Here is a 26160-nt window from a genome sequence, read left to right on the forward strand (position 1 = left end):
GGTCTGGGCCAAAGGTTAGGCTCTGTCTAAAATTAAAGCTAAAGGTTATAAGAAGCAGGGTTGAACCGAAGGGATTTCAACATGTACAGTTCTGGCTTAGATTCAAATCATCAGATTATACAGAATTCTAGATGGAAGTGTATTTCCCCTTCTCTGGTACTGGTCATTGAATCTGGTGTCTCATACACACAGTCATTATGTGTTCTGCCGCCGGGTCTCATACCTGGCTCTGGTTTTTGTTTTGTTTTATTGGATTTACTTATTTAGGATTTCAAATATTTGCATATCACTTACAAGGATACTTTTGATGTAGGTTCATTGGTTATTCTTATTTGCACTTTGAATATTGTAATTTTTTCCTCAAAATGTATTATTGAATATAGAATCTTATTGCATGTAATAAAACACTCGCTGTCAATGGGCCTGTTCTCATAGATACATTAGTGATTTCTGAGTATTCAACGTAGTTTATCTCTTGTTTTTTGTTAGTTTAGCATATTTTGTGAAGGTTTTAAAAATGAACAATCATAAAAGGAATTGCCCTGATCAGTGGGATGATTCTACTTAACGTTTATAAGAGAGAGAACTTACTAATCAGTCCAATATTTATTAACAACATGAAGTGAAGTAGTCTAATCCTGGATATTCTCAGATTTTTCTTCAAATACACATTTGGAAATACTTTCTATGACCCGATGGTTGTTCGTCCATCCTAAAGCTCTTGCTGCTTCTTCATTACCTAAATGTCCTCATTAAACTTCACAGTCACACAATATATTCTTTCAGCTTAATAGCCCACAGTTTGACTTGAGAATCATTTGGCTTGTCAGAATCTTAAAAGAGTTCTGGGAAATAAATTTCTTTTGTGTATTGTGAAGCCAAAAGTTATTGAAAATGTGTTATATTTTCATAATAAAACAAGTATAAAAATATTGCCTTGGGAGCGAGCTAACTATTTTCTTATTGTCCTTGGCCTCTGGGGAGGTAGTTTAATCACTTGTGATAAAGAAATAGCTTGGCTATATTTTGGCAAGTTGACTTGTATTCAGTTTAGATCATAATTTATGAAAATGCGAGGTTCATAGGGAATGTTGTATTCATTCATCCATTCAACAAATACTTATTGAGAGCTTACAACATGCCAGGCTCTGAGACAGCCCCTGGGGTTGGAATGGGGGAAGAAAACATGGGGGTCTCTGCTCTCTCGAACAGGTTGGTGAGTGTCTAAAAGCAGGTAATAAAAGAATGTGATCTGGCGTGGGAGGAAAGGTTTCTGTGGAGGAAGTGTACTTTGGAGAGCACTGAAGTCAGGACAGTGGAGTCCTGTGAATGCTGAGACTGCCAGCTCAGGGAATTGGGTTTCCTAGTGCATATCTGAAGATGAGGCTTGGGCTGAAATTGGATCTGGAGAAAAGAACTGCATTCTTTGTAGATGTTTTGTAAAGAATATGAAATAGGCTTTTTAAAAAAAATTTCTTTCTTTCTTTCTTTTTTTAAATTTGGGCCATACCAGGTGGTGCTGAGGGCTCAGACTCAGAACCATTCCGTTTGTGCTGGATGGAAAGGGCTCAAGATGCCCAGGTTTGAACCCTGAGCTTGGTGTACATGAGGCATATTATCTATCGCTTGAACAATATTTTTGGTCTGATAATTATCTTCCAATTCTGCTTGTTGCATGTATGTCAGGGGGAGAGGGGGAGTTTGTGCCATACCTGGTGGGTATTTAGGTCTGACTGCTCACCCTAGGCTCATGGGTCACTCTTGGTGATGCTTGGGGGAAATCATATGTGATGCTGGGATTGAACCAGGGTCTTTCACATGCAAGGCAAGTCCCTTATCCCCTCTACTATCTCTCCAGCCCCTATTATCTGCAATTTATTTTGGGGAGTGGATGACAGCAAGTGGTGGTTGGGAATCCTGGGGTCGTTGCTGGTGATTATTAGCTGATCTGGTCAGTGATTTATTAGGGTCCAACAATGCAGTGCCAGGGATCACCAGGGCATTCTGTCGGTCAACAGCACCATATCTGGTGTTTCTCAGTGGCCTTCAGGACTATCCCACAGATGCTGTGGCAAGGGGCATGTATGCTGGTAATTGAATAGGCCGGGAGCATAATGTCTACAATATGCCCAATTTCTATTCTGCCAATTAAAAACAGTTATTTTTATTTGGGGGTCAAACCTCATGGTGCTCAGGGCTTATTCCTTACTCTGTATTCTGGGATCACTCGTGGAGGTGATGGTGATCCATATGTGATGCTGGGGGTCAAACATGGGTCAAGCCATGTGTAAGGCAAGTGCCCTACCTGCTGTGCTATCTGTAGGTCCTGTACTACCTGTGGTGTTTTGTTTGTTTGTTAGTTTGTTTGTTTTGCTTTTTGGGTCACATCCAGTGATGCTCAGGGATTACTCCTGGCTCTGCACTCAGGAATTATTTTTGGCAGTCCTCTGCAGACCATATGGGATGCCAGGAATTGAACCTGGTTGGCTGAGTGCAAGGCAAATGCCCTAACTGCTGTACTATCCCTCTGGTCTCTGGCTGTTTTAAGATAATAAACTCTGTTTTTGATAGTTTTGAAGATCTTTTAGAATATACTTTTTCCATTTGGTATTTGCCTCTTCTGAATAGCAATCCATTCTGATTGATCAGCTCCTGCTGAATATTTCAATTGGCAGTGTCTTCTTTCTTCCTGGGATCTTGCTTCATTTCCAGACATTTTTTTTTTCATGAAAATCTTTGGCTTGGACCCATAAATCATAGCTGCCGTGAACAACTCTACATTGTTTTAGACATTTTTGTGTGTTACTGATGAAATACATAAAATGTATTAATGTATACTGTCAAGTTTGTGGTCCATTGCCTGCATAACTTTCCCCTCATCAGTACTTGGAAAATTTTAGATACTTACAAAAGCAGACAAATTGGTGAAATGAAGCACTCTTCTTCCCTTACTCTCTGCTTCTCACCCATTCATTCACTTGCTTTAAAAGTTCTACCTCTCCTTTGATTCTCATAAGGGCTCATACCTCCCTCCCTCCCTCCCTCCCTTTAAAAATTATCTCCCTCCCTCCCTCCCTCCCTCCTTCCCTCCCTCCCTCCCTCCCTCCCTCCTTCCCTCCCTCCCTTCATTCCTTCCTTCCTTTTGGTTTTGGGGTCCTCATCCAACAGTGCTCGTGGCTTATTTCTGGTGCTGTGCTTAGGGGTCACTCCTGGGGAGCCTTTGGGAGCCATAGTGGTGGTAGGATACAATCCAGGTTGGCTACAGGAACTATGCTATCTGTATATAACTCCTGTACTATCTCTTTGGCCCAATGTCTTTTTTTTTTTTTTTTTAAACAGCATGGAAATCCATGGGTGTTTATATGGGTGTTGATCATACATTTTCAGATATGAAATGGTTGGTTTAATTATGGTGCTCAGAGGTTAGGCAGGGAAGTATAACCATAGTGAAAAAAGGCTGCCTTTTTCTCCAGACAGTGTTTGGGCCCACACTTAGTTCCATTTGAATTGCATGCTGTGTTTGAACTCGGGGAAGACTGATGTTCAAATCTATTTTTAACTGTAGGAGACTTACAGAAGATGTGTCATTACTGTTGATCTTGTTACTTATCCAGATTTACCCTGCAGGAATTTTGAGACCCATGGAATATCTTCCAGTGCAGCTACATGAGAGTGTCAGCGTATGTGTGCACACACACGAATGTGGCAGAGCAATTTCCTCTTAGTGAGAGCTATCCAACCAAGGAAGCAGGTACTATTCACAATATATACCAGACAAATTGGAAGCAGGTGCTTCTCACTCTCTTTAATCTACAACTATTCTTTCACGTTGTACTTGCTTCCATCTGTATGCTATATGTGTCCCTGTAGCTTTTTTTTTTCTCATTTCTTATGTTCTGGAGTAGATGTGTGACAAAAATGCTCTAAGGCAGTCTTTCTTATTCATTCAAAATGTCACTTTGTGCTTGAAGAGTGCAGTTGACTATTTGATCACTTGTTGTATATATGATTTGCTTGTTTATTTTACTCCTGTTTACTATTCAAGAATTACATACGTACTATAGTCAGGCAAAAATGATCAGCTCTAATTAATTTTTGTAAAGTACCTTGGAAATTTCATTGGCATGTTGCTTTGTACCGCATTTTGATCATGCATATGATCATTTATTATGTCTGAGTGTTTCTGAAATGGAATTATTTGGTAATTTGTGTAAATTATCCTTCAAAATGAAACAAAATGACAAAGTTTATCCTTTTAAATCGATAGAATTTAGCTGTTATTAAAATCATATTATTCTTCATAAAGCAGACTTAGAAAAGTTCTATTTCTTGTTTGTGTTTTAATCATATAATCTAAACAAGTCATATTTCCCCTTAGACGTGTCCCAGTTTATTGAACATTTTAATTTGATTTCCATAGTGAGCATATAGATATGATAGGTGGCTACATAAATTACTCGGAATATATTTTACAGAGTGTGGGAAATCAATCTTAATTAGTATTCTAAGTGCCACTGTTACTGTTTTTATTTTATTTATTTATTTATATTTTTTGGGCTGGAGCGATAGCACAGTGGTAGGGCGTTTGCCTTACAAGCGGCCAACATGGCCGACCCAAGTTCGATTCCTCCACCCCCTCTCAAAGAGCCCGGCAAGCTAGCGAGAATATCTCGCCCGCACGGCAGAGCCTGGCAAGCTACCTGTGATGTATTCAGTATGCCAAACACAGTAACAAGTCTCACGATGGAGACGTTACTGGGCCTGCTCGAACAAATTGATGAACAACGGGAGGACTGTGATTTATATTTTTTATTTATTTATTTTTTTGCTTTTTGCGTCACACCCAGCAATGCTCAGGGGTTACTCCTGGCTCTGCACTCAGGAATTACTCCTGGCGCTGCTTGGGGGACCATATGGGATGCTGGGGATTGAACCCAGGTCGGCCGCGTGCAAGGCAAACGCCCTACCCGCTGTGCTATCTCTCCAGATCCACTGTTTTTATTTTTAATGCTTCAACTTGTAGTTCATGGTACTGAACAAGTCCAGTTCAGTAACTCCTACCCTCAAAGAGTTTACAATCTAGAAAGGAAGAAAGACTAGGGTGTAACTAACTTGAATGGGACCAATGGCATAGAAAAGAGTTTCAAATAAAACCCAGAGATAAAAAAAGACGATAATTTAGATTAGGCATTTTTAAAAAGGATGTGATACTTGAGGCGGAGTACGTAATAGAAAAGTAGCATGAGAACTTGAGGAAGAACATTTTAGTCTGAGGACATAATAAAAAAGTAGTCATGTCTTGTGTTATGGAATAATCTGTGGTTTTGCCTAACAGCTGTAAGGGAGAATAGGCTATTGGATTAGAAACAGTGTTGATTCTCATAAGGGCTGATAAATATTATTTTTAGGTGGGCAATGCTATTAAAGATTATATAATATTTCTTATGTGTCACACAACTGTGTATCTACTGTTTTATGTATAACATCTTTCAGTGACACCCTTGATTTTAAAGAAGAGGAAAACAGGTAGTTAGAAGTATCAAGTGACTCACCCTGAGTCTTATGACAAGTAGTAGTCAGAATTTGGATTCAAACTCAGTGTTTTAAAAATTCTTTAATTAATCTAATCATAATGAATTACAAAGTTATTCATGATTTTCAGGTGTATAGGGTTTCAATTCATCTCTATTATAATATAAAACTTAAATTTGGCTAGCACTAGGTATTAAAAGAGAATTTGTATGTGACAATCAGGTAGAAGAGTTGTCAAATATAGGAAGTTAAAATTTAGTTTGAAAAATTTACGTTTAGTAGTGAACTGAAAATTGACATTTAGGAGGTAGTGGAAGGAGTTCTTGTGAAAACTGGAAAGAAAGCCAGAGAAGGATGAGGAACCAAATTCAAAAGGCTTGAAGAGGGAGTTTGAATATAAGATTTTATAAACAGTAATATAAGCTATTGACAAAAGGAGGAAAAATGGATATAATAATAAAAAAAAACCTAAAGCAAAGGGTTTTAATGATTGAGACAAATAGTTGAATTTGCATTGGTGGTAACAAAGGTGTTGATGAGTGAAAACAGTTGGTGATTCTGACTGAGTCTTAAAAAAGGAAGGAAGGCTTTCCAATGGTGTGGAACTAAAAATTTTGAGAAAAGGAAGAATGAACTGGGAGAAAGAATTGGTAGGATGAACATGTACTTAGAACTTCTAGGAGATTTTAGTGGCTCATCTTAATGACCTATAATTGAGGGCAAGAAGTAGTCAAGTGCTTAAAAGGGAGAGGTATCATTGAGAGCTGGGGAAAAAAAAAGGTTTGGCATAACTCCTATTGTCGAGAAATAAAATAGCAAAAGCAAGATTTTCTAGCTCAGAATCTAAGCATATATGTTTATTAACACCAACTGGCATGTGTCTTTTTTACTACTTATGTGTTTAGTAGACTGGGAATCAGAAGGAAGATACAACAGTGAATTTACTTAATATTAAGATTTGGCAGTTGGGCCATGGAAGTTGTTAGTTAGCAATGAGCATAATTAACATAACCTTACTTCTTTGCCTGTTTTATAAAAAAAACCTTCTACGTTTGAGAAAATGTATATTCTCTGATGATTGAATATATGAAATAATATGATCATGTTTAACCTTCAGAATTTGATGATTCTGTTTTTACCTTATTCCCTGTATTTCTTTTGAGTTTCAGTTGAATGGAAATATTGAGGCATCATGAGTAGTGGTATCAATCCTTCATTCAGGAAACACTTTGACATCGGCATCACCATAACAGGACATAACTTAGCATGTATATAATTAACTGTATAATGTTTGATCAAAATGCAAAGTATTGTGCTGCAGTGGACATCATCAAAAAAGTGTCTAGACAATAAATTGAATGGAAAAAACATTTGCAAGTTATATTTCTGATACTGACTGGACTTTTAATCCACCATTATTAAAAACCTCTAGAGAACTTGTCAAAATGACAATTTTAAAAAATGGTAAAGGTTTTAAATAAATATTCACTTATCACTTAATCACTTAATCCCCGTTATTCATCGATTTATTCGAGCGGGTGCCAGTAACGTCTCCATTCATCCCGGTTGCGTGCTAGCGTAGCCCAATGGTATCTGTTCGTTTTAGGAACATGTAGAGCCTCAAACCGATCATTTAGGGTCTTGACGAAGAAGTCTGACCATCTTATAGGTGGGCGTCCACGTGATCTTTTGATGTCTCGTGGAATCCAATCAGTAATGGCTCTAGTCCAGCGGTTGTCTGTAAACCTCATTACGTGTCCAGCCCATCTGATTTTTGATGTCTTGGCAAATGAGACAGCGTCCCTGATTCTTGAGTGTTGACGAAGATCAGAACTCCGGATTCTATCTCTCATTTGAGTGAATCGTGATATTCCAAGCATAGTTCTTTCGATTCCTCTTTGAGAGACCCGAATAGTGTTCTCATCCTGTTTTCGTAGGGTCCAGGTCTCTGAGGCATATGTTAATGCAGGAAGAATAGTGGAATCAAAGAGATGTGCTCGTAGCTGGAGGTTCTTTGTCCTTTTAGTTATTTCTTCAATGCTCTTGAAGGCATTCCAAGCCGCTCTCTTCCTCCTGCGCAACTCAGGTGCCAGGTCATTCATCATGTTGATTTCTCGACCTAGGTATATATAACTGTTGCATTCGGAGATGGTGGTTCCGTTGAGAGCGAATGGAGCGTCAGGAACAAGGCTGTTTCTCATAAACATTGTCTTCGCAAGATTCAGCTGTAGTCCGACCTTTCCACATTCACGGTCAAAGTCGTTCAGCATTTGTGCCGCTTGGTTGATGTTTGGTGTTATTAGAACGATGTCATCAGCAAAGCGGAAGTGGTGTAGTTGCCGACCATCTATCTTCACTCCCATGTTTTCCCATTCCAGCCGTCGCATGATGTTCTCGAGGGTGGCACTGAAGAGTTTTGGTGAAATGGTATCACCCTGCCGAACCCCTCTCTTGATATGGATGATTACTTCTTTGTAGAATGGTGAGATCTTGGTAGTGAATCCGCAATAGAGCTCACGAAGGATCCTGATGTATTGAGTTTGTATGCCCTGATTGGCTAGGGCTTCTATGACCGCTTCCGTCTCAACAGAATCAAAGGCCTTCTTTAAATCAATGAACGTTAGACAGAGTGGCATCTTGAACTCCCGAGATACCTCAATGAGCTTGGTTACTGTGTGGATATGGTCGATGGTACTGAATCCTTTTCGGAATCCAGCTTGTTCACATGGTTGTCCTTCATCTAGTGTTCTGCTAATCCTATTCAGGATGACTCGAGTGAATAGTTTGTAGATGACAGACAATAGGCAGATTGGGCGATAGTTGCCAATGTCGTGGATGTCTCCTTTCTTGTATAGTAGTACAGTCTTGCTGGTTTTCCATTGGGATGGAACCTTGCATTCAGACAGGTAGCGTGTGAAGAGTTGAGCCAATGTATTGATGAGTACTGATGGTAAGTTCTTCAGGTGTTCAGGTCTGATCTTGTCTGGGCCAGGTGCTCTTTGTTTCTTTACCGACGAGATGGCATGTTGGATTTCGGAAGGGAGAACATTGGGAACGACATATCCATCATGTGGTATGTGGTATGTGGGCAAGTGGATGTGGCTATTAAAGAGATCTGAGTAGAAGTCATGAATAATCTTTTCCATTGCCCTTCTGGAAGATGTGATAGATCCATCATGATGTTGGAGGGCAGTCATCTTGGTTTTGTAGTTGGTGAAGGACAGGCGGGCATTACGAATGTTTTTCCCAGCTTCTGCTGCATCTACCAGTACTGCTGCTCTCCTGTTTTTGAGGTCATCCTTGATGGCTTCTCTGGACTGTTTTGCCAGTTCGGACGTTTGCTTGTGGTTGCCTGAGGCACGTGCCAAGCCACGTTGGCGAATAAGTTCAAGAGTGTTCGAAGAAAGACGGTTTTTTGTGGTTATCTCTCTCTTGGCATTCCTTGCACAATCATGGAGGTGCTGAATCATTCGATCGTATTCCTCATCAATGTTGTCAATGACGGCATCTTCCCATGTTGCTGCAACAGAGCCAAAGAGTTCCCAGTTGGTGGTTGTTCTGGGCGTCCTCTTCTTAAACCTTGCATTCTTTTCTCCTCGTTCTGTGAGGTAGAATTTTGCACGAAGAAGACGGTGGTCTGATCCCGTTTGGAATTTTGGGACAACAGCAACATCGGTTAGGCAAAACCGCCGATTGAATATGATGTGGTCTATTTCATTGTGGAACCGTCCATCGGGAGACTCCCATGTCCAACGTTTAGATTCAGCCTTTTGGAATTGTGAGTTACCATGGAAGGTTTTGGTTGACATGATGAACTCAGACAGTCTGTCACCCTGTTCGTTCCATTCCAGGCCATGGGTTCCGATGTAGAGTTCATCGACTGATCTTCTTGGTCCTATCTTGGCATTAAAATCACCGACAATGATCTTGTAGAAGGTGTGATCTTCTTTATAGAATTTCTCCAGCTCCATGTAGAATTTCTCAGTTTCTCTTTCACCATAACTGGATGTTGGTGCATAGACAACAAAGATAGAAACTGCCGGTAGTGAGCCACATTTATTCAAGTGTAATCGTCCGATTCGGGTTGTTAGGCATTCGAATGAATCAATGCTCGTGACTAAGTTTGTGTTGACAAGGATACCAACACCACCGGCGCCTCTTTTATCACATGTTCCAAGGAACAGTTCTTCTCCAGTGTCGAAAACAGCATGAACCTTTAATTATTTTATATGATGTTAACTTCAGATCCTTTTATTAGGGTGAGGTGATTCCTTTCTATTAGTGTTTTGATTATGAAAATATGTTAGATCTTGTCAAGTGCTATTTACCTATATTTTTTTGTTTCTTGTGATGGTCATATAGTTTTTGTTCATTATCCTCTTAATATAGTGTATTCCTTAAATGTAATTGGCTAGTTACATTATGAAACTAACCTAATAGTCTGGGTTAATTATGTCTTAGTCATATCTCATTTCACATGTTTTTTGGATTTGCCTTGTTAGTATTTCATGGAGAGTTTTTTCATCTATATATATTTAAAGGTATATTAATTTATAAATTTCTTGAGATTTTTTTGTTTGGTTTTGTTGTCAATATTATATTAGTCTCATAGAATGAGGTTGGAAGTGTTTTTGTTCTCTGTTTTTTGGAAGAGTTTCCATGAACTTTCAGTCTGTTTTGAATTTTCCTTTTGATTACTCCTTTGACTTATTGGTTATTTAAGTATGTTGCTTAATTTACACATTGCTGTTAATTTCCCAAATTTCCTTCTGTTACTGATTTCTAACTTTATTTCATTATAGTTGGAGAGCATACTTTTATAATTTCAGTCTTTTAAAATTTACTGAGGTTTGTTTTATGATCTACAAAGTTTATCCTGAAGAATATTCTAGGTATAATTGAGAAGAATCTCTATTCTGCTTTTGCTTGCTATACAGTTTTATTTATGTCTCTTGATTGTATTTGGCTTATAGTGTTGTTTAAGTTTTATATTTAAGTTTTTGATCTTTTGCCTATTTCTTTCAGTAAAGATATTGAAAGTGAGGTACTGTAGTCTCCAAATATTGTTGTATTATATATTTCTCCCTTTTATTAATTCTGTCAGCTTTTGTTTCATGTACCTTGGGATGGCTTTATTTTATGTAAACATATGTGTGTGTATACATGTTTCTTTGTAGTAAATATATATATATATATATTATGTGTTTCTTTGTTTAATTGTTGCATCTACCTGAAAGCTTGGCTTTTTCTCTTTTTTTGACTTTTTTTTGACTTTTTCTTTTTTTGAATTAATTAATTTATTTTTATTAGTGAAACACCATGAGGTACAATTGTAGACTTAGAAACTTTTGTGCTTGAGTTTCATAATTATAAATGCTATTTTTGCATCTACTTATACTTTTTAAATTTCTGTTTTATTAGAGTAATTGTATAGTCAGTTTGGATCCCTTTTGGTTATTTTTGATATAGTATATTTTCCCATTCTTTGAAAATAAAGTGTGTCTCTTACAGAGATCATATAGATATATCATGCTTTCTGATTCATTTTGCCTTTTGGTTGAAGTATTTGATTTATTAGCTTTTTATATAATTCCTGAGAAAATTATTTTTATGCCAATCATTTTTCTGATTGTTTTATATACATTATTTCTTTATTTTCATTTCTCTGTTAGTTCATTTCTGCCTCCTTTTGTGCAATGTAGTTATTTTCTGGTATGCCATTTTGATTCTCATGTGATCTATTATATTTTTTGTTCTTGGTTGTTTTAAGCACATAGCCACAAGATCCACACTTAGAGGTCCCAGGAGCACTTTGGTTTTGAATTTTTTAGATGGTTTTATGGGAGTGGGGTTTCGTCTTAATATTGGTCAAGAAATTTGCCTGTGAAATTTTTTTCTTGGAAGCACAGTGTTTTCTTGTACAGTTTGGATCTTCTGTTGTCAGGTTTTCAGTGGGGCATCTATTTTCTCTTTTGTTAGCTCTAGGCTGTTGTAGGATAACACTCTTTTGTGCTTCCTCAGGTAGCTTAGGCTTATCAGGTCACACCCACCTAAGGACACTGAACTTGTATTGTAAGCAATGTCCTTTCTGTATGGACACAGGAAGACAGTTAATATTATGCTTTGTAACTTGGGATTTGATTGACTCCGAATAATATTTACTCCTTGGCATCTGATTTCTTGACTCAGTTGCCCTTAGTTCCTAGCACCCCAAAAGCAGGGCCTGACGAGGGACTGAATGGACCCAGGGCAAGCGGTGGGCTACCCTGGCATCGAAATGGGCCAGGCCAAAGAGCCATGATACTCACCTATAAGTTGAGGGCATGATCATGGACAAATGCTGTCATGATCCAAAAGTAAGTAACGACGAGACTAGGACCCTGCTGGAAGATTAACCTGGCCTGAGGACTGCGGAATGTATAGTGAGATGTTCTCAGGAAGAACCAAACTCTTACTGTGCTCATACAGAATGACATTGCTATAAATGACATTGCTTATATCTCTTACTGTGCTCATACAGAATGACATTGCTATAAATATTAGAAGTAGATTTATTACAACTATTTAAGTAGATTACTAACTGAGGGAAGAACACACCCTTGTTGGGATCCCACCCTTGAGCGGATCTCCTAGTAATCTGGAGTAATCTCTTTAGATGAGATTTTATCCTTAATTTCCTGGAGGAGTGGTCTTACCTCTCTTTGTTGATTTGTCAATGTTCAACCCACCTTTATGTCACCACCTTACTGATTGCTATATAAACTAAGACAGTAGTCCTGATCCAAGTACACACCGGGCTCAAGAGCACCAAACGCAGGTGGTGAGAAAGAGCCATCCAGTGAGCTTGTGAACACACAACCTTCGGTGTGATAAGATTTTACAGGCTATGATCTTCCTTCTAATTAATTCAACACATATATTTTGAATGTATTTTCTTTTTAAGGGACTTTGTGGTTATGTGTACAACCAGGTGTGTCTTTTCCCTTAGGGTCTAAAATAGATTTTACTGATTCAAAAATATTAGGGAGTGTTGAATAATCCAGGGAATACTAGATGGCCATGATGGGCTTGGTAGTCAACTCCAAAGCATTTCCATTCAAATGAGACCAACAGAGCTCTGCAGCGCAAAGGAGAAGGTTTTGAAAATGTCAACATTTCTCTGTAGTAGGAATCATCACAATTGTTTTTATCAGCTTTCATGTATTAGCTTAGACCACATCTTTATTTCTTTTTTTGGTGGGGTAGGGCACAATCCCCGAGACAGTGCTCAGGGTGCTCATGGCTTGGTCCTGGCAGTACCCTGGGGGCCTAATGGTGTATGAGAAAACCAAGGCCTTCTCCATGTGAATAATAAGCTCAGCCTTTTGTGCTGTCTGATCTGTCACATTAATTTTAAGGATTTTGCTAGTTTAATTTGCTCAATCTTGAAAATATCCCCAAGTAACTAATGTACTTCAAAATTTTGAGTTTTTTTTCAGTGTTTAGTTTTCACGGAGTCAAATCAGCCCTTCAAACTTAGACTCTTCCTTGTTCTGCACAATAGATATGGACTGCAAATGACATAGTTATCTTAAAATTCTTTAAAAAATATCATCAATATCTTCATTTTGGTTTCTACCATTTTGATAATTCTTTTGATGTACAAGTTTTAGTTTTTTTTTATTTTTTATAATTTATTTATTTATTGAATCACTGTGGGAAAAGTTACAAAGCTTTCAGGATTAGGTCTCGGTCATGCAAATATCAAACACATTTCCCTTTACCAATACTTATTTTTCACCACGAAGAACCCCAATAAACCCCCACCCCACCCCTCCCAATTCCTGTGAGGCAGTTGAGTTCTAGTTAACACTCTATCTACTTTTATTAGATTCATTGTTTCGATAAAAGATGCACCATTATTATTTAGAATTTACCCCCCCCACCCCTCCCCCCCCCCGCCAAATCAGCCATGCTGAAAAAGCATTGTGAAATGATTTGCTTTCTACAGCTGGGTTCAAGAATTAAATGCTGTCGCGATGCCGCAATAGCGGCTGCGCGGTTTTGGATTTCTGCTATTTTACTTATTAACCCTGGAAGTATTTCTACTAAAAGTCAGATAATTAAGAGATTGGTTTCTGTGCTCTGGAGTTGTGGCCGTGCCGGAGAGCTGCTCGTGGGGGGCAACTGGTGACCTCGGTAGGGTGTGAAGGACGGGCCGGAACGCCCCCCTTCCCATGAGGTTTTCATCACCCCCCCCCCCCCCACCCCTGGCTCATACCTGCTGTCCACAAGGCTCCCATGCGGCTGCCATCTTTCTCTCCAGAGAGGAGAGGGCAACAAGTTTTAGGTTTTTAGCACTTTTTGGTCACCCTTAAAAGAAGGAAAAAAATTAAAATTCACTATATTTTAAAAAAAATGTATTATTTTGGTTTGGGGGTTGAGATTACTCACTTGTGCTTAGGGTTTACTCCTGATTTTGAGCTCAGGGTTCACTCCTGATGGTGTTCAGGGAACCATATGCATTACAGGGAACCGAATTGGGGTTGGTCACATTTAAGACAAGTTTTTTTTTTTTAATACAAAGCTATTAATGATTAGGTTTCAGTCATACAATGTTCCAGTACCCATCCCTTTATCAATGTACATTTCCTACCACCAGTATCCCCAGTTTCTCTCCCACTACCCTATTTCCACCCTTTGCACTCCACTGGCTTCTGTGGCAGGCGACTCTCTCTCTCTCTCTCTCTCACTCTCTCTCTCTCTCTCTCTTGGTCTCTCTCTCTCTCTCTCTCTCTCTCTCTCGCTCTCTCTCTCTCCTTTTGTGCTTTCTGACTTTCAAATACAGGTATTAAGTGGTCATCATGTTTTCTCAGGACATTCTGTATTTTTGTCAGGAATATACAGTTGGAGTAGCTTTTTTTTTTTTTTTAAAATTGTGTGGCAGCTTTGGGATGTGGATGTTCAGGGCTTCTAGAAGTACAGAGAAAAAATGGGGGAAGCTAGCCTATCCCAAGCCCAAGAAAGCCTGGAGATTTCTGTCACAAAACCTGCATGCCCAAATTTTCAGCAGATCAATATCTCGATAAGGTTCGTTTTCAGATGGTGGATGGCATGGCGGCAATTTTGGATTGTGGTAGCAAGTGCTTTCGGGGGCTCGGTTTGCATGGTCCTGACTTCAATCTATCCCAGTCTCTTCATCCTTGTGTGGGTCCTAGATTAACTGTAATTTTTTTTTTTTATGTAGGAGTACTGCTATTTATTCAGCCACTGATTAGCTGATTGAATTGTGCGTGAACTTCACCTTACTTTTTTTTTTCACTTTTTATAATTTTATTTATTGGATCACCGTGAGAGCAGTTACAAAGCTTTCAGGTCTAAGGCTTGGTCATACAATGAAACACCCATATCTTCTCCAGTGCCAATTCTCCACCCCCAACAACCCCAGTATACCCCCATCCCACACCCTCCTCCTACCTGTGGGGCAGATGATTTCCACATTACTCTCTCTCTACTTTGATCACATTCAATATTTTGACACCAGACCCACCATTATTATTTGAGATTTTACCCCAACACTCAGCTCTGCTGAAAAGGCAACAGTAGACAATTTGTTTTTTATTGCTGGTTATGAACAACATCTGATGTTGTATGGCTACAGTAGTGGCCGCACGATTTTGAAATTCCGAAATTTTAACACTTAAATCTGGAAGGATTTCTGCCAAAACCTGCTGAGTTCCACGATTTGCTCCTGAGTCTCTGGGATCATGGCTGCTAAGCAGCTTGTTCAGGATCCAGAAAGGCCATTCGTGGGCAATGACTTGGGGTCTCGTTGGGTTGGGGAGGAGAAGACCAGCTCCACCCCCATCTTGTGAGGCCCTAAATGTCTCGTCACTGTGGGCCCAAGCCTGACTGTTCAATGGCCTCTGGAGGATGATGGCCACTGAGCTGCCAGGAGGACGCAGGCGGAGGGACAACACCCTTTCCCCCCTGGGTGGCCTGGCGACAGTAACCTACTGCGGGGTCCGGATGCATTTCTCCAAAAGCTGCTGGGTTTCAAGATTTGTTTCTGAGTCTCTGGGATCATGGCCGTTAAGCAGCTTGATCAGCAGCCAGAGAGACCGTTGGTGGGTGATGACTTGGGGTCTCATTGGGGTGGGGAGGAGAGGACCGGCTCCACCCACATCCCGTGAGGCCCAACAAGTTTTGTCACTGTGGGCCCAAGCCTGACTGTCCAATGGCCTCTGGAGGATGGCGGCCACCTAGCCACCAAGGGGGAGCAGGCGGAGGGACAGCACCCTTTCCCCCCTGAGGTGGTCCGGCGACTGCAGGGTCCAGACACATTTCTGCCAAAAGCCACTGTGTTTCAAGATTTGTTTCTGAGTGAGTGTCTGGGATCATGGCCGTTAAGCAGCTTGATCAGGAGCCAGACAGGTCGTTCATGGGCAATGACTTGGGGTCTCGTTGGGGTGGGGAGGACAGGACAGGCTCCACCTCCATCCCGTGAGGTTCAAAATGTCTCGTCACTGCCGGCCCAAACCTGACTGTCCAATGGCCTCTGGAGGATGACAGCCACCAATAAACTGTAATTTTTGATTTATTTCTAGATTTATTTATGAGTCTCTGGAGCAAGATTGGTAAATGAGCTTGTATGGCTGAGCTGGATGTGATTGGTGGGCTTGGCTTCCACATGCATAACTTAAGGGGGTTTAATTTCTCCAGACACTTGGTCTTAAATTGTTGGAGTATGGGTCTAGGCACAAGGGCAGTTTTGGGGTATCAGGAAGCCCCCGGGGCACCATCAGGCTGCTGATGCACTCATCCTGCAGGTCCAGGTTGACCTGCTGGTAGCACAGTACCCTCTTAGGCTCCAGTGGCAGCAGCAGTAACAGCCCTGCAGGGAGGAGGGCAGAGTCAGGCCTGCTAACTTTCACGACTTGCGCCCTCTGGGTGGGGTGCAGCCAGCAGTCCCTCAGAGCCTGACTGGGGGCACACGCCCCCATCCCAGGTCACTAGACAGTTGGCCATCAGGGAAGTTTTCCTCTATAATATGCTGCAGGCGGTGCGGGCTGGTTCAGGGAAGAAATGGCAGTGGGGCCGCCCTGTTGTTGAACTGCTGGTGTTCCATAGTGGGAAGTTGAGGTGCCCCCTCAGCGGAACCCACACTTCACGCTGGTACTGGGTTACACTCAAAGAGTCCTATTTAGACATGGTAAAACTCTGCTGCTGCCTATAGTACTGACAGCTGCAGTAGCTCCACTAGCTGCTGGCTGGGTTGCCACCAACCATCCTTACGAGTTCCACTCAGGGTTGGCACTCAGTGACAGGACCAGCTGCTTTCGTTTAATGATGCTCTCCCCGAGACAAAATATTGAAGGAGGCACCCATATTCACTCAGGCAGAAATTTTGTGACCCCATCAGCTGTTCAGAGCACTGAGAGTAGCTGTCCTTCTACCAGCTCTGACACTTGCCGCTGAGCTGCCATCATCTTGACTGGAAAGGCAAGTGTCTTAACTCCAGTGCAACCTCTCTGATCCCTGTTTTTTAAATTTCTTTTTAGAATTTGAAATTTGTGTATTTGAGTAATACTATTTCCCTCAAAGAATTGGGTCAAGATAGGGCTATTGCCTTGCACACAGCCGACCCTGGGCAGCCCTGGTTTGATTCTTTCGCCCCTCTCGGAGAGCCTGTCCAGTTACCAAGAGTATTGTGCCCACAGGGCAAAGCCTGGCAAGCTAACTGTGACATATTCGATATGCCAAAAACAGTAACAACAAGTCTCACAATGGAGACGTTACTGGTGCCTGCTTGAAAAAATCAATGAGCAACAGGAGGGCAGTGCTACAGTGACAGTGCTACAAAGAATTGGGTAGCAATTGTTTTGGCAGTGAACTGTGTATATGTTTATCACATTGATTTTGGTATAGGGACCCACACAGTAGAAGCTGCCAACTATGGCCTTGCCCAAGTCCCAGATGGCTAAACCTTAAGTCAGCCCTGTACAAGAAACACCTCACTGTCAAAGAACTCTAATACAAATCAGTTTTCTAGTTCAGCATTAACTAGCTCACCTTAGCTAGAATATAGGACCTGCAAGCCTTATAGAAAATCCATAGCCCATAATGTGAGACTGACAACCAAGGACAGTAGACACAAGGACCAGGAATACTGCTCCATTGTTGGAAGCCGTGCGCTGGGGGAGAAGGCAGATGGAATAGAGAAGGGATCACTAAGTCAGTGATGGTTGGAGAAATCGTTCGGGATGGGAGATGTGTGCTGAAAGTAAGGGACAAACATGATAGCCTCTCAGTCTCTATATTGCAAACCATAATGCCCCAAAGTAGAGAAAGAGTATGGGGGAAATTGTCTGCCATAGAGTTAGGGGGGAGAGTTAAGAAAGGGACAGGGGATACTGGGGACATTGGTGGTGGAAAATGTGCACTGGTGGAGCGATGGGTGTTTGATCAATGTATGACTGAAACTCAAACATGAAAGCTTTGTAACTGTATCTCATGGTGATTCAATAAAAAAAAAATGAATATAAAAAAAATCTGTAGCCCACAGCCAACCGAAATGCACCTTGCTGCCTATGAGACACTGTGCTTCCCTGATCTTCGTGATGTTTTCCCTTTGAATAAGAGACATGACTGACACTTGTTATTAAGTTGCTTTTGTCACTTCACACTGTTACTACCTGATTTATATTTTAACAACTCACCTGATGACATTAATATGTGATACTTATACCATATGTTCAAAACGCTGATCTAGGAAAATAGAGGGATTTTACTTTTCCAATGATGGATGGCAGCAGTTTTCTTATACTGTGTGACTCTAAATAGGTTTTCTTGGGGGTAAGAGATACGAGAGACCTATGTTTAGTAGGAACGAAAGGTTTGGTTTTTATGAGACTATGTAAAAGATGGCAGCTGGGAGTTAATCTTACCTTTGAGGTTGGAAGAACAAGCACAGGTTCAGGGTGATTTCCTTGCTTTCAGAGTTCTCTAAGGCCAGTGTGGTATATATAATTAGTGTGCAAGGGTTGTGCTTCTCTGTAGATCTTTTCCTCATGGTGGGTAGATCAGGGCACAGTAGAAGAGTGTAAGGAAAGGGGGAAGTCCTGGTTCTGTGATTCTCACAAGCTTTCACACTGACGTTCAGAGATAGTTCTTCATATCTTTCTTTACGTCTTTTTAATCCAAACCAACACTAGACTGCTGAATTTATGTAACCCCGATTGGTATTTATCAGTACCCTTAGTTGCAAAGTAAAATTGCTGATTCATCAAATACTGCTTTCATGAGCGTCCCATGTTTGGCTCTTTAGAGGATAAAAAAAAGTATAAATTTGGGCTCCTGCATCACAGAAACAGGTTCAAATTCTGGCTCTGTACTTGATGTGTGGTGCGATTTTTGCAAAATCTGTAATCTCTATTCATTTTCTTTTCTTCTGTTGTAAAATGAAGGTAACACCTACTGTGCCTTTCTTACTGGGATGTTCAGAGGGATTAAATCAGGAAATGTATATAGAGTGCTTTAAACGTAATAGGCACTCAGTAAATGGTGGCTGGGTGCTATTATCATTATCATCATCATCATCATCATCATCTAGTTATTTCTGTATTTGAACATCACACTTGACTCTATAGGGCATGCTATATTAATGGCTTAGGTGACACTTTTCAGGAATTGCTCTCCTAGCTGTACAATGATTTCATCACGGCAGATAATTTAATTAGCCCTTGCCTGCTGAGCACTGTGGCGGTGGCAGTCAGTAAGAGAAATGAGGTATAGAAAGAGCCAAGACTTTGGAGTCACTCAGATCTTGATCTGTCATTACTCCAGTAGTCACTAGCTGTGCACCTTGGGCAAGTTGCTTAGATTTTCTTCTTGTATTTTCTCATCAGTTAAAGAAAAAGAAAGCACGATGACACCTTTTTAAAAAAAGGTTATTGTGAACATGTTTGGGTGAGCATTGTTATTATGGGATATAAATGATAACATGTCCAGCATTTGGCCCCTAGTAGACAAATAGTAATTTTTGCAATAAAAGTGTCCTTTTTTTTAAATTTTTTTAACTGTTTTGTTTAACAGTTTAAAATTTTAGGTCCATTTTATTCGTAACTTCTGTTGAGATTTCATCCATGTTTTACAGTCAGAGACTAAGATACTAGTCTAGGAGGCAAAGGAACTCGCTTGTTGGATTCTTCTGGGAGTAGAAGAAGTATAAAAAAAAAACAAGTTCACTTTGGAATTCCAAAGTTTTAGATCTATATATAAAGGTTATTATGTTTATAGCACAGCGGTAGGGTGTTTGCCTTGCACGCAGCCAACATGGCCGACCCGAGTTCGATTCCTCCGCCCCTCTCGGAGAGCCCAGCAAGCTACCGAGAGTATTCGATATGCCAGACACAGTAACAACAAAGTCTCCAATGGAAGACGTTACTGGGTCCTCTCGAGCAAATTGATGAACAACGGGAGGACAGTGACAGTGACAATGTTTATAAAAATTTTACATTTTACTGTGATAAAATGTGCTTAACGTGAAATCGACCACTTTAACCACTTTTTTTTTTCTTTTGGGTCACACCCAGCAATGTTCAGGGGCTGCTCCTGGTTCTGCACTCAAGAATTACTCTTGGCAGTGCTCGGGGGAACCATATGGGATTTTGGGAATTGAACCCGGGTCGGCTGCATGCAAGGCAAATGCCCTACCTGCTGTGCTATCGCTCCAGCCCCCAGTGTGTGCAGTGGAATTCAGTACTTTGGCATTGTTGTGCGACCATAGGCCTCTATTTTATATACAAATAGCTTGATTTGTATTTGATAGTTGATCTTATGTGTTCTGTTTGCTTACTCAATAGAGTGGAAAGGACTGCTAGTGGTAGACAACCGAATCATTAAAAGTTACTTTACAGAGAAAGGGATTTAATAAGGTTTTACATTTTTTCAGGCTCTTAAAGGAAAGAGACAGGTTAGGCTAGGCCTCTAGGCACAACTCCTATAACTGCACTTTCCATGGGGTTGTCACTGGTGTCTGTGGTCATAGAACCCTGTGACCTTCTTCAAGTTTTATGCTGAATGAGAAGTCTTAGCCCTTCCTGCTGGCCCCAGAAGAATATCATCTTGCCTGCAGTCATTGCTGAGTGGACAGCCTGCCTGTTCCTTGCTGCTAACTCACTTGACTGCTTCTCTTCTTCTAGTCTTCTACCTCCTTTCTTACTTGGGAACCCTCAGGCATCTGCTGATCTCAAGTGGCAAGGGAGTCTGGCAAAATGATACCATTCAGATTTCTAGTCACTACTGTGATAGCAGTCAATGATATAAGGCAGTCTAGCAATTTGGATAATTCTGTATGAAAGAAACACTTCATATTTGAAGAGTTTAAGGACCTAGAGCTGATCTAGAGGTTGAGGTACTTGCCTTGAAAGAAGGTGACTCACCTGTTAGATCCCTGGCACCACGTACGGTCTCCTCAACACCGTCAGAAATGGTTTCTGAGTGCAGAGCCAGTAGTCAATTCTTGAGCACAGCTGGGTGTGCCTCTTTCACCAAAAAGCTTAACAAGATGAAAACTCAAAAACAATAAATGAACACTCAATTTTAAAGTATCTAGAAATTAAAAATGAACCGTTTTTATATTTAACAGTTGTGAATTATATCTATAAAATATATACATTTTAAAGAATGGGTATATTTAAATCATTTATTACAAATCATTTTTATAATAAATGATTATAGTAGATTTTTCAAATCTACTTTGAACAGATTCGTGGGAGGAGTGGGCTAAGATAGAGTTGGGGGTGAGGATAAAGTTATCCTTATATTATCCTGTCTCAGGGCTGGAGTGATGCCTTTGTGGACTGAATGCATGCTTTGTATGTGGGGGGCCTGGGTTCAGTCCCTGGCACCTCATAGTCCTTTGTGCACCATTGGGGACAATCTCTGAGTACAGAACGGAGGTAGTACCCCTACATTTCTGGCTGCATCCCCCAAAAAAGTATTCTGTCTAAAGTCTGGTTTTAGTTTTAGTTTTTTTTTTCTTTCTTCTTTTTGGGTCACACCCAGCAATGCTCAGGGGTTATTCCTGGCTCTGCACTCAGGAATCACTCCTGGCAGTGCTCAGGGGACCATGTGGGAAGCTGGCAATTGAAGCTGGGTTGGCTGCATGCAAGGCAAACGCCCTACATGCTGTACTTCAGCCCTAGTTTTAGTTTTAACTATTATCTCGACCACTACTGTTAAGTAGAAATGTATTAAATCACACACACATAAAATTAAAAAAAAAAACAACAGTACCTCTGTTAACAAAGAGCGTTAATAATGTATTTTATTTTCTCTACTATCCCCTAAATTTCACTAAACATGAGGCATTTGCCACATTTCATTCGCTTATGTCCACCTGTATCTAGGGCTTATGTTAGATTGACAACAGCAATCTAGATTGTCAGCTTTATTTCATATTGGAGCTTTTCTGAAATGAAAAATATTGAAATGTACTATGTATATGCTAGTAAGATGTACTGTGTGTCCCACAGCTATATATGCTTTGCTTCAGACAGACTTAACACAGTATGATGTACACATTTTGAGTGTTGATACAGTGGTTTGCTATTTAATGGAAGATGTACAAAATGTTTTGGACTATCTAAGTACAGGGGTGTGAAATGTGATTTTGATGTGTGTCATTACATTGTATTCAAGCCTGCACTCAAGCCAGGCCAAGGTTTTGGTAGGAAGTATTAGACCTTGCTACACTGGGCACGAACATTTCTCTAACTTCACCAGTTCTTGATGGCAGTTCAAGGAGATTGTTTACAACTATCATAGTCAGAAAAGGGTCTAAAATTTCAATTAGTAAAACCTTTTAAAGCATATACAGTGTGAGTATATATAAAATATAGTGTACATATAAAATATACTTTTATATGTGAAAAGTGTATACATATGACTATCCTTTTGTAAGTTATAGAACAAATGGAAAGAAAAATTGCATTATATACAATAAATATAATCTGTTAATAATTTTTCAAATTCACTAGATAATTGCCTTCAGTTAAGTCACCTTTTGGAGAGAAAGCAGTGCACTAAATCTGGAGGACCGTTCATTTTCAAATTTGATTGATCACTAGAATCCCTTGGGGAAACTGAACAATTACTAAAAATAAGAACACCATTGTCTTTACTGTCTAAAGTATGTCTTCTGGTATTACTCTAGACATAAGCCAAGTTTGTGTGACTGGGCATGTTTGTACACATGTGAGTATAAATTAGAGTGGAATCAGTTTAATTTTTAAAGTGAAATCTATGTAGTTTTTAAAATATGCAAGTCTCTGTATTAGTCCCAGGCATTCTTAACCAACTTTGGAGTGATAGAGTTCCCTCAGGCTTTGTATTCAATAATGTATAGGCAGTCAGCCCTTTCTCAATGAGTAAAATAGGTAGTTTTTATCTGAACTCCAGATGGTTTTAGGCTTGGATAAAATGTTAGTAACAGCCAGTCAAAAGCCAGTATAGGCATGAAGATCAGGAAGGTCAGAGAAGACGGTTGGAATTCAGAGACCAGGATGAATTCCTTCAGTATGAAGCTTACCTGCGCTGAGAGGTCTGTTAGGAGGAAGCAGCGGGTAGAACTGGGATGATGGTGGTTAGTGCTGTGTTATAGATGAGGGTAAGCCAGGGGACCTGTAGTTAGGAACTACTCAGTGCCATAGCATCCTTAGAACATTTGACCTGTAAGTAGACACTGGGGATCCAGTCAGAGACAGACTCTGTTGGAGTGGATGAGATTCAAACATCAATGAAGAGAAAGAGGTTTTATATGAGCATTCAAGCAAGGCCAAAGGAAAGGTCCACGAAATACATTTTTGTTTCTTTTTCTGTTTTTCCCAAAGAGACCAAGTCATCTTCTACCAATTGTAAACTTCAGGAAGCCTCCTTGCTTTCAGTGGAGGGATGTACCCAGACCTCGGGCCCCTGCCATTTTAGAATTCCACAATTGCAGATGGAAATTAGGCAGATGTGCTTCACAGAGTAATTGATGTCAGGATATCTCTGGAGCCACAACTCTTACATTCCAGAGTTACGACGAAGACTCAATCTTGACTTTCCTCTCTGGAACCTATACACGGTGGTGCTGATCCTATGTGAGTTCATGGAACTGAATGTAGGGAGCACATTAAATAAGTTTCTTTATGATTTGTTATCAGTGTTATATAGTATCTCAAACAAAAAGGGGAGATGGGTGAAGAAAGTTTGAAGAGACTCGATTCTACAAGACCAGCGCAGGCCACCTCTCCAGACCTTCTTAAATTGAGGCCTTCTGCCTGTTGGTGTTGATTTGGTGTTTTTGGGCCTGGGATAGGAATCAGACAGGCCCATGAAAGATTTGTACTTCAACCAGCATTCGGCCTCCTCTTTTTTATTAGCTGCCATCACAGCTCAAAGAACACCAGAATTCCTAACACCCCTTTTGTCTTTAGATTCACTTGTTAAAAGGAGTCTTGTTCCCAGAGGATTTACTAATTGGGGTCATGTTGAAATAACATCTTAGGGAAACGCCCCCTAGAGAAATTTTCTAGTATCTCGGAATGCGTTTGTCCAGTTGAGCATTTCCTATAATGCCAGTACTCTGCAGTGAAAAAAAAATTGTTTTTTAATTTAAATTCATTGAACTTCAGCAGTCATGTTTTTTATAAGGAAACTTTTACATCACAAATTTATGTATTTAATGAAAGTGTTTTAATTTCCTCAAGTAGAAGTACACAAATATTAAATTATTTAGTAACTTATTACATTTCTAAAATTTCTAATTATTTCTATGTTCCATTTGTTTTCATTCCTTTTCATATCTTTTTATAACTTTAACTGAGATTCTGTCTGTCATTTTCTACCAGTCATATTTGAACAGATCACATTAGCAAAAAAAAACAATGCTAGACTTATTTCAGAGTGTTGTCAGATGTTGAAAGCTCTGTATGTCTAGAATGTGCATTTTAAAGTTTGAAAAGTCAAAACATGCAATTGTGGTTTTAATATAAATTTCTGTGTCTCACATACATATCTGTACCTATGTAGACACACATCCATATAATGTAGATTTCTGTTTGTCTCCATCTTAAAATTTGCATTTGTAACAGTTTTGATGGTTAACTTTTCCTTGTAAAGAACCAAGAGGCCTGATATTGTGTCAGTAAAACTGTCTCATAGGTATCATTCAGATGGTTTTATTAGCAACATATGGGGCATGAAGGAGCCACAGAGGGGAGTTTGGAGTGTGAGGGTGCTGGTCTGTCTTTTTTGGCATGTAATTATATCAGCCCTTATGCATAGTGTTATTTGTTGCTGCTTAGGGAATATAGAAAAATAACTTTTAATGTGACGAAACAAAAAGTATCAGAATAAATCACAATTGTTGAATTTATAGGGAACCATTTGGATGAAAGATGTATTTTTCACAAGCTCAGTTTTGTTTTTGAACTTCAATTTTATTCAAACAGTATTTTAAAATTTAAAGCCACTTTTTTGATAAGTTGAATTTTTGGATTGACTTTCTTTGGTCGATACATGCCTAGACTAGGTTTTGTAAATGGGGAAAATTTTTGTTTCTTTTCCCCTTTTGTAACAGTGGGTGGTTTCCTCTTATTAGTTTTACTAAATATTCATTAATTTTTTCTTCAGTGTTGTTTAGAGCATTTAAGTGATTTCAGTCAGCTGACCTCTAGATGAGCACAGAAGACAATATCAGACAGTGCCTGTGGGCCTCTGGAGTTTAATTTGGTGAAAGCAACCACATGTGGACAATGTTTAAATAGTTAATGATAAGATTGATAGACACACGGGTCAGCAAAGCGCTTACCTCTGGGAAAGGAGGAAAGTTATTCCTTCTTTCAGGAAGAGATACCCAGAAGCTTCAATTTTAAGTCTTTTTTTTTTTTAAACTTTCCTTTCAGCTAAGATGTATTGATTGTTAGAGGTTTTTAAGCCAGAGATTCAGGTTGAGGCAAAGGTAGTAGAGTACTTGTTTCATCTTCCTTTTCTTCCTTTCCTATAGTGATTTCCCGGCTTGCTCAGTGCAGTTTCTTAAAGGTCACAGGGGGAATTGGTTGAAGGAGACGGGAAAGCTTAGGGTGGCCTTGCTGTTTGCAAAAAAAAATCCTCCCAGGAAAAGGTATTCAAATGTTTTTCAAACTTCATTTTGCTTTGCTCACTACCTGGCATCTTAGCTTACATCTATTAATACATATTAGGTAATATTGTCATCTGTTTCAGTTATTGAAAACAAACAAAAAAATTGGTTTTTGGTATTTGATCTCATGTCAGGGATCCAACAGAGGCTGCCCACACAAGCAAGGCAAGTGCTTTACCTCTGACTTATATCCCTGGTCTCATAACTTAATTTTCCTTTTTTTCCTCTTTTTTTCTTTTTTGGGTCAAGTTTGCTTTTCTTTTTGGGTCATACTCAGCGATATACAAGGGCTACTCCTGGTTTTGCATGCAGGAATTACCCCTGGCAGTGCTCAGGGGACCATATGGGATGCTGGGAATCAAACCCGGGTTGGCCCTGTGCAAGGCAAACACCCTACCCACTGTGCTATCACTCCAGCCCCTTAATTTTTCTTTCTTTTTTTTTAAAAATGTGAGTCAGTC

At 39.9% G+C, this 26160-nt stretch overlaps 1 protein-coding gene across 5 annotated transcripts in view; it reads left to right on the forward strand.

Moving 5' to 3' along the window:
- GTDC1 (glycosyltransferase like domain containing 1) overlaps window positions 1-26160 on the forward strand; it is a 421396-nt gene that overhangs the window by 37208 nt on the left and 358028 nt on the right. Inside the window, exon 1 of one of the 5 annotated variants that reach the window (XM_056117625.1) lies at window positions 3653-3751. The exons of the other annotated variants lie outside the window; for them this stretch is intronic. The gene's annotated coding sequence lies outside the window, so the exon portion shown is untranslated. Of the gene's footprint in view, window positions 1-3652; window positions 3752-26160 lie in introns of those variants that run through there. 5 annotated transcript variants of the gene reach the window in all.

Source organism: Sorex fumeus, unplaced genomic scaffold, assembly GCF_029834395.1.
Source record: "Sorex fumeus unplaced genomic scaffold, SorFum_2.1 ptg000035l, whole genome shotgun sequence".
In the NCBI taxonomy this organism is placed as follows: domain Eukaryota; kingdom Metazoa; phylum Chordata; class Mammalia; order Eulipotyphla; family Soricidae; genus Sorex; species Sorex fumeus.